The 20,476-nt window shown below is 45.6% G+C and overlaps 1 protein-coding gene across 23 annotated transcripts in view; it reads left to right on the top strand.

Annotated features, from left to right (window-relative positions):
- anapc1 (anaphase promoting complex subunit 1) overlaps positions 1 to 20,476 on the top strand; it is a 47,412-nt gene that overhangs the window by 14,521 nt on the left and 12,415 nt on the right. For 15 of the 23 annotated variants that reach the window (XR_011672396.1, XR_011672398.1, XR_011672393.1 and 12 more), the window contains 13 exons: positions 1,939 to 2,084; positions 3,441 to 3,512; positions 7,884 to 8,014; positions 10,794 to 10,868; positions 11,395 to 11,429; positions 11,642 to 11,715; positions 11,825 to 12,007; positions 12,098 to 12,364; positions 12,501 to 12,619; positions 13,769 to 14,008; positions 16,385 to 16,655; positions 17,229 to 17,315; positions 17,434 to 18,710. The gene's annotated coding sequence lies outside the window, so the exon portion shown is untranslated. Of the gene's footprint in view, positions 1 to 1,938; positions 2,085 to 3,440; positions 3,513 to 6,740; positions 6,807 to 7,883; positions 8,015 to 10,793; positions 10,869 to 11,394; positions 11,430 to 11,641; positions 11,716 to 11,824; positions 12,008 to 12,097; positions 12,365 to 12,500; positions 12,620 to 13,768; positions 14,009 to 16,337; positions 16,656 to 17,228; positions 17,316 to 17,433; positions 18,711 to 20,476 lie in introns of those variants that run through there. The other 8 variants (XR_011672389.1, XR_011672395.1, XR_011672390.1 and 5 more) reach the window with 8 other exon arrangements.

Raw genomic sequence — 20,476 nt, 5'->3', positions numbered from 1 at the left:
CGCATGTGCACGCATACGCAGAGCATACACGCACAAAGCATGCACACGCACACACAAAGCATGCACACACACTCCACTCTCTGGATAAGGCATTACGAGGACATCACCACAGCAGCTACTCCACGCCAGGCAGTTCTGGGTGCTGTTTGTTATTGTGGCATTTCCATGCCTTAATTTAGCCTAAAACTTGTGATTGGTCCCTGGAGCGTGGATTATCCAGCTCAGTTGGGGGGACAAGGGATGCCCTGGAACATGATGTTGATGAGGTTGGAAAGGAGGTATTGGGGTATAGATGATGGAGAGATGATTCTGCTCTTTTTCTATCCTTGTTTTCTGTGGCACAATGACTAGTGCTGGTATATAATGGAAGTCAGTGTTCAGGTATGTTATTGCTATAACGTAAGACCATTTCTGTCAGTCGGTGGTTATATTAACCTTGGTTCCTTCCTGGTTGACGTCTTTACTCCATCTGGTAATGGGGTTAAATACACTAAAAGGGTGACAAAAAGGGTATCTAAGGATGGGTCTTTTTTTTTTGGTAATTTACTTTGTGTCTATGACGACCTATACTGAAACACTGACTGATTCACACACTTTTCCGGTGGTGACTTCTGAGCCTCTGTTGATGCAGCGTTATCCATCAGAACATGCATGCACTTGTAAAACATGCTATGGGTCATCTTTCTACCCAGCTGTATTCAAGCTTAATAGCGTATCATTTTACACTGTAATTGAGGAAATGGAGCACTCGGGGTGTACTGGTATTTGCCTTTCAACTCTAATTGACTTTTTGTGTGTTTTTGTAAGGTATTTGGCTTCGTTTAGATGTGAACCTCCTAGTCTTTGATCCTCTCATCTTTTGTGTTGTGAAGCCATTACCAATTACCGCATAGTGTTGTTCATTAGTGCCTATTTGATCCCAATGCCGGGACTTCTCAGTCTAATGAAATGGCATTTCTCCTTCTCTGTCTTGACCTTTTGGAGTTTGATGTCCAATTAAAGATTACAGTGGAGTTAATTACCTGTCTGATAGGGTGAACCTGGGGGACGGCACGGACACTAATCTCTGTGGGGTCTGGAGCCTTCGATTCCTATGTGTGTGAATTCACTGTGGGGTCTGGAGCCCTCGAATCCAACAGTATGTGTGCGAATTCTGTAAGAAGTTGGCAACACTTCTTACAACACATATTCAATAATGCTCGAATCCTAATTTGAGATTCTCATGCTTAACTGCGCAGACTTTCGTGTCATTTGATGTCAATGGAACTTCAATTACGCACAATAAATATAGATATATTATTTCAATCACTCCGCTGTTGAAAATAGATAAATAACACAATTATACAAATCAGCGTGTGATAGATACAAATGTACATTTACTGTGTTATAACCCTTTTGATGCCATTGTGCACCGTCTTCCATATGCTTCCTCATCCCCCTGGTGTTCTTAGGGACAAATTGCCTCCAGGCGGTGCGCTTCATCCTGCCTAAGGACATGGCCAGGAAGTTGCTGGTGAAGTGGTACAACATCTACAATGACCCCGGGGGGCCCTAGCGCACACCTGGAGTGTAACCTTTTTGTCACCTGCTTCATGATTCTCATGGGCTACAACACGGAGCGGCTGGGCTGGAAATGCAACATCAGTCGCAACAGTGCTGAAATTCACAGGAGAGGGAGTGACACAACGTAGACAGTGAAGGGCCTGTTAGGAGGATAGTCTTACTGAATGTACAGTATATACCCAAGTACATAGAAGGGCCTCAATCTAGGTCACACCAATGTCACCAAAGCCCGGCGCATCTCTGAACTAGATACATAGCTGATGTCACAGATGGTATGTTGCCAAGGCAACACAGGAAAGCCCTATGCTGTTAATCACATGGTTAATGGGTCTGTAGCCCCACCATGCTCTTGACCTTTGTGTTCCCCCTCCACAGCGCCATTTTGAAGTGCCCTTCTCCAGTGGTTGCACCAAAGAAGGCCCGGACGTCCGACACGGGGTCGAAGGAGATGGGTATGGTTTACCAGAAAGCTGAAGAAGATACGCACATCCAGATACTTTTTGCAGGTGCTGGAGTTGTAGGTGAATTTGTGAAAAGTTTAAAAGAAAACACCCCATAGGCCATGCTGTACGTGGAAGTCGTTAATGCCACCAGTTCCTGTGACTTTCAAGCTCTGAATCCAGACAGACTAAAAGAAGGTAGCGATGAGGTCAACTTCTGGGTGAATTTGTTTTTCTGTAATGCGAAACAGGATTACAGAAATATGTTGAGTTCATATACACAGGTAACTGCCAAAATAAAGGAAACACGTGAGTAAGTGAGGGCTACAAGGTATATTGAAAGCAGGTGCTTTCACACAGGTGTGATTCCTGAGGTAATTAAGCAATTAACATCCCATCATGCTTAGGGTCATGTATAAAATGCCCAGTTGCCCATTATTTTAGCTACCATGGCTAGACGAGATCTGTGACTTTGAAAGAGAGGTCTCAAAGGAGCCTAGGGGGTTTCATTTTTTGTTTCTTTTATTTAACCTTTATTTAAAGTGTGTGTGTCTGTCAGTCACCATATCGCAACTCAATTGAACACTTATGGGAGATTCTGGAGTGGTGCCACCAACAACAAAACACAAAATTATGAATTTTCTTGTGGAAGAATGATGTTGCATCCGTCCAATAGTTCCAGACACATGTAGAATCTATGCCAAGGTGCATTGAAGCTGTTCTGGGGCCTCCTGGTGGCCCAATGCCCTATTAAGACACTTTATGTTGGTGTTTCCTTTATTTTGGCAGTTAACTGTAGTTCACTACTTTGCTTAATATTTTATTTGAAATTCTGTTCCAAGTGCAGTATATTATTTATTAATGTATGCATTTAAAAAAAAAAAAGCTAATGACGTAGTGAAGATGACTAAGGTTGATAAATAACCTGTAGTGCTTCTTTTTTTTAAATCCGTTTGTCCTGTGCATTATTAATTCATGTGGAATGTGAGTGGCGTTAAGAAAGCCATGGGCTGAAGTGAAGTAACGCTGTACTGTAGCATGGAATCCTGGCAGGGGTCATGGCCCAGGGTCGGGAGTGTGCAGTTGAGATCGGGAGGAGTCGTGTAGAGTTCACTCTCTGGCTGAGAGCTGTTACTTAATAAGAAAGGAAGTGCATGTGGAGGTCATCAGGAAATGGTTGATTCAGACCAGGCCAAAATATTGGTCCTTCACCTTTTGTGAGTTTTGGGGTGTGTGTTTTGGGGTGTGTGTGTGTAATATAATACACCAAGACTGGGACTACAGTGCTTAGACTACCAAAGACAGATGGTGTTCGGCGATGTGTGTGTGGTGCTGTGAGTCTAAAGTCTACCAAAACCTCTGGTTGTGAACAGTCTTTCTCTTCCACCCCTGCCCTGCATCTGGACCCCTTTGCCCGCTCTTCCCCCCACATCCCAGCCCTGTATGTGCTGAAGATGGATGAGGAGCGGAGGGGCGATCACTGCTGGGCCTCCTGCAACAGCTGGCCAGGTACTGGATGTTCTGTGTCTTCACAATCCGAAACCCAGAAATCATGTTTAATTGCATCAGATGTTCGATTAGGTTCTGGGGGGGAGATGTAAACTCAGCAAAAAAAGAAATGTCCCTTTTTCAGGATCCTGTCTTTCAATGATAATTCGTAAAAATCCAAATAACTTCACAGATCTTCATTGTAAAGTGTTTAAACACTGTTTCCCATGCTTGTTCAATGAACCATAAACAATTAATGAACATGCCCCTGTGGAACGGTCGTTAAGACACTAACAGATTACAGACGGTAGGCAATTAAGGTCCCAGTTATGAAAACTTAAGACACTAAAGAGGCCTTTCTACTGACTCTGAAAAACACCAAAAGAAAGATGCCCAGGGTCCCTGCTCATCTGCATGAACGTGCCTCAGGCATGCTGCAAGGAGGCATGCAGATGTGGCCAGGGAAATAAATTGCAATGTCCGTACTGAGACGCCTAAGACAGCGCTGCAGGGAGACAAGACAGACAGCTGATTGTCCTCGCAGTGGCAGACCACGTGTAACAACACCTGCACAGGATCGGTACATCCGAACATCACACTTGCTGGACTTGTACAGGATGGCAACAACAACTGCCGAGTTACTCCAGGAACGCACAATTCCTCCAGTGCTCAGACTGTCCGCAATAGGCTGAGAAAGGCTGGACTGAGGGCTTGTAGGCCTGTTGTAAGGCAGATCCTCACCAGACATCACCGGCAACAACGTCGCCTATGGGCTCAAACCCACCGTCGCTGGACCAGACAGGACTGGCAAAAAATGCTTTTCACTGACGAGTCGCGGATATGTCTCACCAGGGGTGATGGTCGGATTCACGTTTATCGTTGAAGGAATGAGCGTTACACCGAGGCCTGTACTCTGGAGCGGGATCGATTTGGAGGTGGAGGGTCTGTCATGGTCTGGGGCGGTGTGTCATAGCATCATCGGACTGAGCTTGTTGTCATTGCAGGCAATCTTAACTCTGTGCGTTACTGGGAAGACATCCTCCTCCCTCATGTGGTACCCTTCCTGCAGGCTCATCCTGACATGACCCTCCAGCATGACAATGCTACCAGCCATACTGCTCGTTCTGTGCGTGATTTCCTGTAAGACAGGAATGTCAGTGTTCTGCCATGGCCAATGAAGAGCCCAGATCTCAATCCCATTGAGCACGTCTGGGACCTGTTGGATCGGAGGGTGTGAGGCTAGGGCCATTCCCCCCAGAAACTTGCAAGTGCCTTGGTGGAAGAGTGGGGTAACATCTCACAGCAAGAACTGGCAAAACTGGTGCAGTCCATGAGGAGGAGATGCACTGCAGTACTTAATGCAGCTGGTGGCCACACCAGATACTGACTGTTACTTTTGATTTTGGCTCCCCCTTTGTTCAGGGACACATTATTCCATTTCTGTTAGTCACATGTCTGTGGAACTTGTTCAGTTTATGTCTCAGTTGTTGAATCTTGTTATGTTCATACAAATATTTACACGTTAAGTTTACTGAAAATAGACGCAGTTAACAGTGAGAGGACATTTCTTTTTTTTATGAGTTTATGTGAAAAGTTACTAACCAGTCTAGTGAAGTCTCCCCCCCCTTAAACAAAACTCTGTCAATGCATGTGTGCTTCTCCTTCTGGAATTCGAAAGATGCGAACACCAGCGAAATTGTGATTTGTCCAAATGATCATCGTCAAAAAAATCAGTTCTCCAGGACAAAGTTCCTTGTTCGTCATCGCATCCCACAGTCTTTTGACAGACACCATAATACCATCCCATTGTGACGTGCGTCTGTCCACGAGTGATAAACTCTCGAATGACCTTTTGAATGGTTGACGCAAACTGAAGCAGGTCACAGGTACATCTGTTTAATAAAGCTTTTAAATTCAGAACAAACACAACAATTTCATGAAGCTGTTAAACATTTAAATGAAAAAAGTATGCCTGATGAATCACTGCTCCATGAAACAAAATGAATATGGTCTCGTAAAACGTCTATATTAACAGGATTAGAAAATGGCATTAAAAGGTTTCAAGTATGTCAAGTGGCCTCGTCAGCAGTCCCACTGACATCAAAAGAAGGGCTGAAGTGGTAGAATCAACTGGCACTTGAATTGCTTAGCTGTTATTTGGGCCTTGTTTAGTGTCCTGGTCATCTAGTGTTACCAGGTTGGTCGACACAACAGTTAGTGCTTCAGCCGATATAGTACCACAGTATGAGTCATTATACCCATAACAGGGAAATGGTTCCAATCCTTTTTCCACCATTCATTTTCCCATAGGGGATTTTAGAAATACTTAAAATAAGGGCTGTGTTTTGTGTAGGCTTACCCTGGTGTGATGTTTTGATAACCATGTAAATCCCTCTAGGACAAGGTGACTTTTATCAATATATTCACCTGCATTTACCCCCCAAAACGAAACGCTTATTAGCTGCTAATGTGGCTATCATAAAGAACTACAAATGCCATGATGATTATGGACGAGACTGCGTAATTGAGGCAAAGGTTGGAATCTCTGGATTAACTAATGTTAGCAAAATGTCGTAATCGATACGTTTGCTAAATTTCTTTTAAATGGACAATTCTGTGAACTGTCTTGTGCAAGTTTTAAATTGACACAACCTGTTGGTAAAGGTGTCAACTAGAGATGACATGCAGGAGCTTGCAGGGATTTGTAAAGAGATTTACATGGTTATCAAAACATCACGCCAAGGTAAGCCTACACAAAACACAGCCCTTATTTTAAGTGTTTCCAAAATCCTCTATAGGAAAAACGAATGGTGGAAAAAAGATTGGAACCATTTCCCTGTTTGACCGCTAGGTTTTATCCTTATTTTTTTCATTGTCATTGCTATACATACTGTATAAAGAGTTACAGTAGCTAAACTAAAGCAGAAACCAATCTGGCAACCTGGCTAGGCCTGTATGTCAATGACGCCACTACAGCTAACCCAGCCTGCCTGGTACTCAGCACTCTATTGTCCCTCTAATCACTCTGACATCAATGCAAATGTTTTAGAAAAATCAAATCAAACACTTCATGAGAGCCCATGAACTCATGTTTATCGATATTCCTATAGGCTATGCAATTGCATGAGAAAGAGATTTAATGGCTTCTCTAAAAAAAAAGAGGATCCCATCAGCTTTCTATAGGCTAGGCCTACTATGTTTATTTCTCAACTTTTCCTAATTTTAAGCACATTGCTTCTCTTTACAACTGGAGTATAGCCTACCTGGCTGGTATGAAAATGAACCACCGGAGAAGCTTCTCCATTCGCTATTTAAGTGAGTAGATGACATTTCTTCCCCATGCCCCTGTTCCGAGACAGGTGCATGATAAATGTCCATTCTTAATCAAAACTAATTTAACACCTGTATTATTTAGTATATATAAAGACAACATTAAATTAAGAATAGTCTGATGGGTGACAATACTATCACTTGTAAATAATGCCCAACGTGTGCAGTAAGGCAAGAAACAACTTTTTTCAAATCCTGATTAGAGTTGCATCGTGCAGCCTTAGAATGTATTAAAAATCAAAACATAGAACAACTAAAGTTGCATTAATAACTCTAAATGAAGCATATAGGAGTACCTGTTTCTCTGTTAACCGCTTAACACAGAATAGCCGCGTACTTCCTTGGAAATCGTTTGGAGCAAATATCCTTTATTTTATTCAGCTATGTTCAATTGTATTCTTCATACTATAAAATAATTTTAAAAAGCCATGGAATATTAAGCAAATTTTGTCTTCTAAATGAACTAGTGTAGCCCACAGCCATATGGCATGGCCACATCAGGGCCTAAAATAAGGACGGAGTATGCTATTCTGTTCCTCTGAAATATACATTTTCTTTATCATGTTTCTTTAGACCTGTCTAAAATAATGGATTTATTGTGAAGGTGTAGGCTACATTAAATGGATATATTGGACTTTTAAAAATGTAGCTCCAAAGGTCTGCATCAGTGGCTTGTAGGCTGTGTGGGAGCCAGGAGATGCTAAATGTGTTTATGTTAATTAACGGTCAATTGCTGGCTTGCTATGTTGTTGACCTGGCTGTGTAGGTGGTTCATGATGAGGATTGAGCTGCTCGGGTATCAAGTGTTGATTAAATTACTCTTATGCCACGCTGCTAATTACTGTATTGTTTATTAATGGAGATCTGCAGCTGAAGAAGTGTATCAATCTGTACTTTTGCTCTCCCTGATGGACATTGAAAAAAAACGTATTGCTCTTAGTGATTTTGAAAGGATGGTTTGACTCCGAGTGATAGATGTCTGTTGTCATGGTCAGTCTGTAGTCGCAGAGCCTGTTGTGACCACTTGAATGACTGTCTCTGTGGCCCCTCCCTCTACTGCAGCCCAGATGCTGCGTCCGTGCTTCCTGAGAGCGGAGCCTCCGTGTGTTCAGCTGGCTCAGCAGCTGTCTGAAGGGTGAGAAGGTAGCACCTACCTGCCCGGCATCTGTGAGAGGACCAAACTACTGGTGCTGGTATGCTATCATCATCGTTGTTTATTCTCATACACTGTGTCCATCTTTGCCTCATGATGACAAGGGAAGGAAATATACGGAGCCATATATATCGCTCTGGAAATGTGTAGAATACACTTTTTTCCCCACAAGACATAATGCATGTGGGAGTTTAGAGTTGTCTTGCAATATCAACATCTCCAGTAGGGGGTGCCACTGACAACTGAAAACCCTGCAAGGGAATTAACGTTTACATTAGGGATCATCAACTACACTGCTCAAAAAAATAAAGGGAACACTTAAACAACACAATGTAACTCCAAGTCAATCACACTTCTGTGAAATCAAACTGTCCACTTAGGAAGCAACACTGATTGACAATAAATTTCACATGCTGTTGTGCAAATGGAATAGACAAAAGGTGGAAATTATAGGCAATTAGCAAGACACCCCCAATAAAGGAGTGGTTCTGCAGGTGGTGACCACAGACCACTTCTCAGTTCCTATGCTTCCTGGCTGATGTTTTGGTCACTTTTGAATGCTGGCGGTGCTTTCACTCTAGTGGTAGCATGAGACGGAGTCTACAACCCACACAAGTGGCTCAGGTAGTGCAGCTCATCCAGGATGGCACATCAATGCGAGCTGTGGCAAGAAGGTTTGCTGTGTCTGTCAGCGTAGTGTCCAGAGCATGGAGGCGCTACCAGGAGACAGGCCAGTACATCACGAAACGTGGAGGAGGCCGTAGGAGGGCAACAACCCAGCAGCAGGACCGCTACCTCCGCCTTTGTGCAAGGAGGAGCAGGTGGAGCACTGCCAGAACCCTGCAAAATGACCTCCAGCAGGCCACAAATGTGCATGTGTCTGCTCAAACGGTCAGAAACAGACTCCATGAGGGTGGTATGAGGGCCCGACGTCCACAGGTGGGGGTTGTGCTTACAGCCCAACACCGTGCAGGACGCTTGGCATTTGCCAGAGAACACCAAGATTGGCAAATTCGCCACTGGTGCCCTGTGCTCTTCACAGATGAAAGCAGGTTCACACTGAGCACATGAGCACATGTGCCAGAGTCTGGAGACGCCGTGGAGAACGTTCTGCTGCCTGCAGCATCCTCCAGCATGACCGGTTTGGCGGTGGGTCAGTCATGGTGTGGGGTGGCATTTCTTTGGGGGGCCGCACAGCCCTCCATGTGCTCGCCAGAGGTAGCCTGACTGCCATTAGGTACCGAGATGAGATCCTCAGACCCCTTGTGAGACCATATGCTGGTGCGGTTGGCCCTGGGTTCCTCCTAATGCAAGACAATGCTAGACCTCATGTGGCTGGAGTGTGTCAGCAGTTCCTGCAAGAGGAAGGCATTGATGCTATGGACTGGCCCGCCCGTTCCCCAGACCTTAATCCAATTGAGCACATCTGGGACATCATGTCTCGCTCCATCCACCAACGCCACGTTGCACCACAGACTGTCCAGGAGTTGGCGGATGCTTTAATCCAGGTCTGGGAGGAGATCCCTCAGGAGACCATCCGCCACCTCATCAGGAGCATGCCCAGGCATTGTAGGGAGGTCATACAGGCACGTGGAGGCCACACACACTACTGAGCCTCATTTTGACTTGTTTTAAGGACATTACATCAAAGTTGGATCAGCCTGTAGTGTGGTTTTCCACTTTAATTTTGAGTGTGACTCCAAATCCAGACCTCCATGGGTTGATAAATTTGATTTCCATTGATAATTTTTGTGTGAGTTTGTTGTCAGCACATTCAACTATGTAAAGAAAAAAGTATTTAATAAGAATATTTCATTCATTCAGATCTAGGATGTGTTATTTTAGTGTTCCCTTTATTTTTTTGAGCAGTGTATATTCAGCCATGGTACAATTTATTTTGTTTTTTTCTTGAGCGGATGGTCAAGGGGACAAAACATAAATACTAATCATTTGTAGTATGCAAATTGACCTTTGCTTACGTTTGTATACGATCACATATCTCTGTATTATGCGTGGGAAAACGTTTTAACACATTTTCAAAATTAAAATCACTTGGAGCTGATTTGCTGCTGTTTAAAAAAAAAATATATATATATATATACATTCTTATTGCTGCCAGTTGGGGAATCCTGATTTACGTTGTCCTTGGTGTGAGGAAAGTAGACATCACCTTTGGCTTGGTTAGCTACAGCACAGCTAGAGGACCTCACAATCTGACTGACATGGTACATAAATAGTGTTTTGACAATAAGACATTTCTGGATATTTTGAGTGACCAACGTCAAATCATCCTCCCTGGCTTGGTTGGCAGTCCCTAGCCCCAGTGGAGCCAATGGTAGGTCAGGCTCTAATAGGATCTCCTTGTTAAAAGGGGTCATCAAGCAATGACACGCATGCTCTGTTTAAATGTCAAATGGCTATGATATAATGCTTCATGCTAGGAAGAGAGGGAAACATTTGTCTTGTGTGTAAAGACAGAGGGATGTATGTGTGAGTAAGACTGTGCACGTGTGAAAGCGCACTGTTGTATTTGTGTGTGTGTGTGTGTGTGTGTACTCCACTATAATTAAGCCCTGGTCGGATGGAGGGCTGAATCAGGTGGGTGGGGTGGAGGAGACTGTGCTGATGACCAGGCCTTGTGCGTCTCCTCCCATCAGGCTAAGTGAGGTGACTCATGTCACTGCTGAGAGACTGACAGCCTGTCATGCAATTACAGAATCTATTTACCCCATCACTGTCTATCTCTGTCTCTCGCTTTCTCTCTCACAGACCAGACGCTGACGTTTGTTTCTGTCTTCCTCTGCCTCTTTCTCTCCCAGCTACGCCCTGTACATGATTGGAAATGGCAATGCCACTTCAGTTGATGTTTCGAAGTATCTAGCCAAGCTCTCCAGGTGGGTTTCTGTGTGTGTCGGATTAATGAACAGTGTGCCCCCAAGATGGCGAACAACCATCCCCGTGACATGCCTTACACATTGCCCACATGCCTCCAACATGCATGTCACTGAAGAGGTTGAAAGGCATTTGTACCATGTCTCCATCCTCGAGTTCATTTGGCCGTTATGATGTATTTAGCATCATATGACACAAAATGCATCATACGATGATGATTTCTCTATTTTGAAAGTTATATTTCTTAAACTTGATTGCTGACAAGCAAAACATTTTGGGACTATATCAACAATGGACTAATGAAACAAATACCAAAAGATAATTTTTGGGTGGAACTTTCCTTTAATTAAGTCTCCAAATACATAATTTTTGGCATTTTGGAAAGAAGTATGCATTCTGGTGATGATTGTGAGGCTGAAAGGCCTCTTGGCTTCTTTTGTCGTTCCCCTGTTTTCTCTGATGACCCATTTCACACTTCCTGTTCTGTGACAACTGACCTACGTGGCATCTCTCATCTCGCTCTCACAGGCCAGAAGAAAACTAATTGCAGCAGCTTTGAGGAGGTAAAAACTTACATTTAGCCTGAATCAGTTCCTTCTTCGACTATTGATTCCCTATAAAGCCCCAAGAAGGGTTCACTCGCTTTATGTCCCACTAGTAATAGTAACAACTACGAACTAGACTCTTGTCCCAAGGTTTTAACCATGCTTTTCCAAATTAAGACTTAATTTTCACTGTCAACTCTACACATTTGCAATCCCTGTTTCTTTTCCAGACATAGCAGTATGAAGCCTGACGCTCCAAATGAAAGTTTGGCTGAAAAGCTTGTTGTTTGGCTAACATCAGCAGGTAAGACTCTACATTAGGCCTAGAAACATCTCCACAGCCTGTCTAATGTTGCTATGTTATAGAGACTTTGCTAGTGTGAGACTCTGTTACATTTATGTTATGTGTTTAGGTTTCACATTGAAAGACCTGGAATCCATGCTCTTTGGTGTGGCTCTGCCCATCAGATGCCATCTACCAGTGTCGAGAGCAACCCTGCTCTGACTGGTCAGAGGTTGTCTGCCTGTTGATTGGGCGAAAGGACCTCACCAAGAAAGCACACAAAGTTACCGTGGCCAAAGGCAAAGCTGTATGTGTGAGTTTGGGGGGTTATTGGATAGTTTGGGCTTCATCCTTTACAACCTTGTGGATTTGGAGTTGATGTTTGTGTGTGTGTGTGTTTTAGTGTGTGTGTGCGGTCCGGGGCTGATGCTAGAGGCTCCAGCCACCACAGAGGCAGACGATAAGGAGGTTGGTATGAGTGATCTGAACCAGGACGTGATAGGTCTCATCTGGGGCCAGGAGCTGCATATCCAGGAGGCCAGACATCTCCTCCAGAGCTCCCGACCAGTCAGGCTCAGCGAGGTCCACCTGGCCGAGGTCAGCGACATTGTTCAAGTTCAAGTGATGGCAGCTATCCTAGATTACCTCATTCAGAAGCAGACTGGCCCAGGTTATAGACTATATCCATGAATAATCTGATTAGTTTCAAGCATGTACTGTAGGTTTGCTCTGTAGTTAGCATTTGGTCTGTAGTTGTGCTGACTTGTTCTGATGCTCCTCCTTCCCTCTGCTTTCTCTCTGGGCAGACTGCTGCAGCTGTGCCAGCGTTCCATGGCTCTGCCAGTGGGCAGAGGCCTGTTGACTCTCTTCTCCTACCACCCTGTGTCAACAGAGCCCCTACCTGTGCCTAAACTCAACCTTACTGGTACTGCATCCCTCAGGCCTTTCTCGTACCTGTGTACGTTTCTGTCTGAGAGGAGGTGTCTATGTAGGGTGTCCAATCAAAAATGCCTATTTTGACCAATGAGTAAAAAAATATGTTAATTGTGTAGATAATCCTCTATAAAAACCAATGGTCCAAACATCATGTCTCTATCATAATCCGTTCAAAAGGTATTGGAGTTTATAACCTTGTAGGATGGCCAAAATTAGGGTGACTAAATCAATGAATTATTTTCATATTTTAGTATATGCTTTTCATAGGAATTCGAACTTCCTCTTCTTTTACAAAGATTTCTCACAAAAACGAGCGCATCTCTGTGAAATGTGAACGGAGCACTGAGTGTATACCAAGTTTTTAAAAATGTATTTTCAAAGTATTTTTAAATTTCATTCAGCTCGTGTCATGCTAATTTAGCATTTTGTGACCCCCGGAAACAACTTTATAGAAGACCACCACTACATGTAAAATCCTCAAGTCACTGCAAGAAGGCAACACCGCTCTGTCAACAGAGCTCGCTGCTTATTATCGGATTTATTAGCTTACGGAATCTAACTTTTTGGATATAATGTTAATTACAAGCCAGAGAAAGACCCCACAGAACGATTAAGAACATGAATAAAATCATATTTGTCTTGGTAAAATGTATTTTATAACATAAGGAAGTGAAATTTCATCACCAAAGCTTGTTTTCACCCCCTCCGGGCGGAGTGGGTGGACGCCTAGTCTGTGTCTTCAAACACGTTAACAGAACTAGCTATGACAAAGCATCAAGTACAGGAGTATGTTGTTTTTCCTTTGAAGGTCTTTGAAGATCTGAGTAAAAAGGCTTTACTCCGTCTATATAAGGTCTATGTCTGGGTGCGTTTTGAACATCAGCCCACAAGAAAGCTCACAAAAGGCTCACTTCAGTAAGTCTGGAGCCATAATTATAGCTGGTTAAGTGTTTTAGGGCAAGGCAAATAATGCAATGTGTGTGATCACTCTGCCGAGCAGAAATGTATTTAGAGCCCAGCAGGCCATGTTTACATTGGTCTTTGGTGCCAATGTGATTGTGGTCTGAATGTAAGTCGAGAATGCATGCGTGTAGGATTGATCACAATCTGATATGGAATGCTGTGTTTCTGGTGGTAGATCTGAACAGCGGGAACATTGACCTTCCTCCCAACATGACGAGCTGGTCCAGCTTTCACAACGGGTTGGCTGCAGGCCTGAAGATCGCCCCGGGCCTCCCAGGTGGACTCTGCCTGCATTGCCTACAACATGCCCAAGAGCCCTGATCAGGCTAACGAGTACACAGGCTTCATGTCTCTGGGCCCCAACGGACACCTCAGCAAGCTGGCCACACTCAACATACATGACTTCTTCACCGAGGTGAGACACACGCGCGCAGAGACACACGCGCGCAGAGACACACGCGCGCAGAGACACACGCGCGCAGAGACACACGCGCGCAGAGACACACGCGCGCAGAGACACACGCGCGCAGAGACACACGCGCGCAGAGACACACGCGCGCAGAGACACACGCGCGCAGAGACACACGCGCGCAGAGACACACGCGCGCAGAGACACACGCGCGCAGAGACACACGCGCGCAGAGACACACGCGCGCAGAGACACACGCGCGCAGAGACACACGCGCGCAGAGACACACGCGCGCAGAGACACACGCGCGCAGAGACACACGCGCGCAGAGACACACGCGCGCAGAGACACACGCGCGCAGAGACACACGCGCGCAGAGACACACGCGCGCAGAGACACACGCGCGCAGAGACACACGCGCGCAGAGACACACGCGCGCAGAGACACACGCGCGCAGAGACACACGCGCGCAGAGACACACGCGCGCAGAGACACACGCGCGCAGAGACACACGCGCGCAGAGACACACGCGCGCAGAGACACACGCGCGCAGAGACACACGCGCGCAGAGACACACGCGCGCAGAGACACACGCGCGCAGAGACACACGCGCGCAGAGACACACGCGCGCAGAGACACACGCGCGCAGAGACACACGCGCGCAGAGACACACGCGCGCAGAGACACACGCGCGCAGAGACACACGCGCGCAGAGACACACGCGCGCAGAGACACACGCGCGCAGAGACACACGCGCGCAGAGACACACGCGCGCAGAGACACACGCGCGCAGAGACACACGCGCGCAGAGACACACGCGCGCAGAGACACACGCGCGCAGAGACACACGCGCGCAGAGACACACGCGCGCAGAGACACACGCGCGCAGAGACACACGCGCGCAGAGACACACGCGCGCAGAGACACACGCGCGCAGAGACACACGCGCGCAGAGACACACGCGCGCAGAGACACACGCGCGCAGAGACACACGCGCGCAGAGACACACGCGCGCAGAGACACACGCGCGCAGAGACACACGCGCGCAGAGACACACGCGCGCAGAGACACACACACGCGCAGAGACACACACACAGTCAGTCACGCACACAGTCAGTCAGTCAGTCGCAGTCACGCACACAGTCAGTCAGTCAGTCGCAGTCACGCACACAGTCAGTCAGTCAGTCGCAGTCACGCACACAGTCAGTCAGTCAGTCGCGCACACAGTCAGTCAGTCAGTCGCGCACACAGTCAGTCAGTCAGTCGCGCACACAGTCAGTCAGTCAGTCGCGCACACAGTCAGTCAGTCAGTCGCGCACACAGTCAGTCAGTCAGTCACGCACACAGTCAGTCAGTCAGTCACGCACACAGTCAGTCAGTCAGTCACGCACACAGTCAGTCAGTCAGTCACGCACACAGTCAGTCAGTCAGTCACGCACACAGTCAGTCAGTCAGTCACGCACACAGTCAGTCAGTCAGTCACGCACACAGTCAGTCAGTCAGTCAGTCAGTCACACACACAGTCAGTCAGTCAGTCAGTCAGTCACACACACAGTCAGTCAGTCAGTCAGTCACACACACACACGTTTTCGCTCAACACAAACCAATTCCATTCTGCAGTCCTCATTCTGAGAACGGCCAGTAAAGCCACCAGCTGCTCTGGGGTTGAGTGAAGTCGTGTAGTTTTTCTCATTAAGTGTTTTTAAGCTTTCTCTAGATTGCATTGGTTTTAGAAGAATTAGTCTCTGAGCATCTTGTTATTTTTCTCACATGAAAGTGGGAAGGTCTCCGTGCGCTCAGAGGAGAGTTTCACTTTGACTTTTCCCTGGCAGTGACACATAGCAACTTTCTCATTTCTACTAAAGAAGGCCACGTGGTCATATCTATCACATCTCTTAGCTCAGGGAAGATCAGTGGTTATTTACTAGAATATATAGTAATCAGTTTTACTACTATTCTCATTCTTGCTAGCATTTCACCTCTGCCAGGAAAGATAAGCCTATATTTGACCACAGCAACGTGTGACATTTTTAAGGTCTACTGCTGTTACTGTTATTGTCTAATACAGCAGCCTTTGATAGGTGAAAATGAATGTTGAATGATTTAAGTATGAAAAGGGTCAGGTGATTTATGCAAAATTAGTACTTTCAAATATTCTCATTAGTTTCCTTTATGTCATTTGTGTGATGATGGAGAAAACAACTACTTTCATTCAGTGTAGTTTGGTTCCTCCAAAAAGAGGAACAGGCTGAAAAATTGTCCTCACTCAGCATATGTTGAGCAAAGAGCTGTGATCTGTTATAACCTTGTTGTTTTATACCCAATCCCCATTCAGCCCTACAGTCACTCATTCAAGTCATAATCGCTCTGTTATTAAACAAGTGAACCACGCTGAGTAGGAAGTCCATGGAGGACTAATTAAAATGGCTGCCATGACATGACGAGCATCGGGCTGCTACTGGGTGTGTCTGCAGCCAAGCTGAGAAACATGGACGTGTTAATCACCCACCTGCAGAGCATCCACATTCCCGCACTGCTCCCACCCACCTCCACTGAGCTAGACGTACCGCACAACGTGCAGGTGGCGGCTGTGCTGGGCATCGGCCTGGTCTTCCAGGACACGGGCCACCGCCACAACGCAGAGGTGTGATCGGTTAGTAAGAACTACGTCTCGAATAACATACATTGTTGTCCCATAGGGATATTTAATTTGCAGGGAGGATGACCCACTATAAAATACACAAACTGTTTTGAATCTCATCTCATGTCATATCAGCATCTTAATTAGCATGTGTTATGTCAGCCCTTATAAAGCACATTCTTTTTGGATATAGATAGCCTATAGTGCTCGTCACATTTAGAAATGTACCCTACATAAGGAACTGTTAGGTCACCATTTATGACTTTTTTTTAAATACATTTGATTGACTTTACCATGACATAAGCTAACAAATATTTTTTTTAATGTCTGGATTGCTGAAGGGATGCTCAGTCTTAGGAATGTACAACTGAAATTTAAAAAATCTTTCAGGGCGGAAGCTCAATAACCTTAAACTGTCTTTTTTGCCTACACGTTTTGGAGCAAGCTTAATCCTCAAAGCTAAATTTTCTCAAGAAAAAAATAGTTTTTTTTTTAATTGAAGTAAAACAAATGTGGTGTTTACTCTGAAACGCGGCAGCAATAAATATCATTGAAGTGAATAGATGATGTTGCGTCTTCCTGCAGGTGGACTCCCCCTGGTCCTGAGATGGAGTACTGCACAGACAGAGAGCCCTACTCCTTGGGCTGGCCCTGGGTATGGTCTGGCTGGAGGTATGTCTAGTAGATCACACTGCACTTCCCTTACTGTAAAGCTGACAGTGTTTCCTTGTACATTTTGTTTTTAAATACTTTTATTTTATTTTTGATCCTGCGGCTCTGTTGGGCTTAGTTGCTGTGAGCGCTGCTGTCTGTCCCGGGGTCCTGCCAGATTCCGCATAGGGGAAGAGACACGGAAGCCCAGCTAGCCTAGCTGGCTCGGTGGTCTCATGGAGGTCGCTATTAAACGTTTCCAGCACTGCAGGAGCTGTGTTTACTTTGCTTTGTTCCGGGACAATGTGGACCGCGCTGACTTTTAATGTAGCAACTGCTTTCTTGCGGAGGACTACAGGGTCAAAGTGGATACTCTTAGCAAGCAGGTAGCAAACCTACACAAGCTGCTGGGGAATCCACGCGCCGGTCTGGTGGAAGTGTCGCCGCCGTGTCGGCTCTCCACAGCCGACTGGCCGGTGCTCAGCAGGGATCCATCCCCGAAGGGGCCTCCCCCATCCCTGGAGAACGGAGCTGTTCTCAACCCAACAAACCAGCCATGGAGGGACGTCACTCGCCGTGGAAGTCGAAGAAAGCATCCTCTGGCAACAGGGGTTTCCATGGAGATATTAAGCCTGGACCTGACACAGACCAGAAATGACTTTGCCGCCCTGGATCCAGAGGTTCCGGCGCCTTCTTCCTTAGGGGCTTCTAAATTCAAGATCGGATCCGGAGGTACCTGCGTCTTCATCTCCTGTTCTGTCTCCCTCTCCGGTGGCTTCTACCTCTGGTTCAGATCCCTAGAGCTCCCACAATCATCAGCCCGTGAGGCTGCCTGGTAGACTGGCCCATTCAACATCACCAGCTGTCATCATAGGCAGCTCTATGGTGAGAAACATCTCGGTCACCAAGGCAAAAACCCTGTGCTACCCAAGAGCACGAGTGCAGGACATCACAAGGCTGCTTCCGACTTTTCTACCACAGAATGCGGGAGCTGACGCTGTCGTAGTCCATGTGGGGTCAAACGACATCAGAAGGGCTAGCTCGGAACGTTTGAAAATGGATTTTAAAGAACTGATTTTAGCATAATTTCAGATCCAGTACCATCGTTGGGCCGTGGGTGTGAAAGATTCAGCAGGCTACTGGCATTACACATCTGGCTTAAAGATTACCGTAGCTCTGCTGGAGTCACTTTTATTGATAACTTTGACACCTTCTGGAAACAGAAGATACAGGAATGACGGAGTCCATCCAAATCATCTTGGCTCCTGGACTCTGTCCACGGATTTCAAGGCTGCGTAGAAACAAGGACTTATCAATGACCCAAGACCAGCTCAGTTAATCCCTACCATTGTGACAATGAGTCGTCATAATGCTGCATCAAATGTACATTATCCTAGGGGCGTTGGCAGATGCAATGTAAGTAACTTTAATTTATGTTCCCCTAATTGCGCTGAATACCTCTGTTGCTCCTACAGCGATTGTATGCAGTAATCATGGGCCTATGAATCAGTTATACTGTTAGCACTGACACAGTGTGCCCTAGTAGGAAGACCACTGTGTGCAGCTCACCCTGCAACATCAGCTCCAATATAAATAACATGAGCATGTCTACTTCTGATCAGCTTCCCAGTAAAGCATTAAAAACAATCAAGCAACCCAGAAAAGTGCTAAAAATGCTTGCTTGTAACAGATGACATTCATATTCTGACTATCTCTGAAACTCACTTAGATAATACCTTTGATGATAAAATGGTAGCAATACATGGTTATAACATCTACTGAAAAGACAGAAATGCCAACGGGAGTGGTGTTGCGGTCTATATTCAGAACCACATTCTTGTAAAGCTTATAGACGATCTCATGTTTAACACTGTTGAAGTAATATGGCTACAGGTTCATCTGCCTCACCTTAAGCCCATTATTGTGGGAAGCTGCTATAGACCACCAAGTGCTAACAGTCTGGATAATACGTGTGAAATGCTTGATAATGTATGTGATATCAATAGAGAAGTATATTTTCTGGGTGATTTAAATATTGACTGGCTCTCATCAATCTGCCCACTCAGGAAAAAACTTCAAACTGTAACCAGTGCCTGCAACCCCGATTCAGGTTGTTAGTCAAGCTACTAGGGTATTTACAGACAGCACAGGAATGAAATCATCAACATGTATTGATCACATCTTTACTAATGCTTTAAAGCAGTATCCAAGGATGTAGTGATCACAATATAGTAGCCATATCTAGGAAAACCAAAGTTCCAAAGGCTGGGCCTAATATAGTGTATGAGATCAAAGTTTATTTGTCACGTGCGCCGAATACAACAGGTGGTAGACTTTACAGTGAAATGCTTACTTTACAGGCCCTAACCAACAGTGCGATTTTTAAGTAAAAAAATAGGTATTAGGTGAACAATAGATTAGTAAAAAAATAAATACAACAGTAAAAAGACAATGAAAAATAACAGTAGCGAGGCTATATACAGTCGCGAGGCTATATACAGGCACCAGTTAGTCGGGCTAATTGAGTTAGTATGTACATGTAGGTATGGTTAAAGTGACTATGCAAATATGATAAACGGAGAGTAGCAGCAGTGTAAAAGAGGGGGGGCAATGCAAATAGTCCGGGAAGCCATTTGATTACTTATTCAGGAGTCTTATGGCTTGGGGGTAAAAACTGTTTAGAAGCCTTTTTGTCCTAGACTTGGCGCTCCGGTACCGCTTGCCATGCGGTAGTAGAGAGAACATTCTATGACTGGGGTGGCTGGGGTTGTTGACAATTTTTAGGGCCTTCCTCTGACACCGCCTGGTGTAGAGGTCCTGGTTGGCAGGCAGCTTAGGCCTCAGTGATGTACTGAGCTGTACGCACTACCCTCAGTAGTGCCTTGCGGTCGGAGGCCGAGCAATTGCTGTACCAGGCAGTGATGCAACCAGTCAGGATGCTCTCGATGTTGCAGCTGTAGAACCTTTTGAGGATCTGAGGACCCATACCAAATCTTTTAGGTTTCCTGAGGGGGAATAGGCTTTGTCGTGCCCTCTTCACAACTGTCTTGGTGTGTTTGGACCATTCTAGTTTGTTGGTGATGTGGACACCAAGGAACTGGAAGCTCTCAACCTGCTCCACTGCAGCCCTGTCAAGGTCATACAATAAGTTTTGTAGTGATTTATATGTTGTTGTACTTGAC

This window comes from Salvelinus alpinus, chromosome 32 (genome assembly GCF_045679555.1).
Source record: "Salvelinus alpinus chromosome 32, SLU_Salpinus.1, whole genome shotgun sequence".
Classification (NCBI taxonomy): Eukaryota; Metazoa; Chordata; class Actinopteri; order Salmoniformes; family Salmonidae; genus Salvelinus; species Salvelinus alpinus.
Note: the sequence above shows the minus strand (reverse complement) of the source record. Positions and strands in the feature narration are given on the sequence as shown.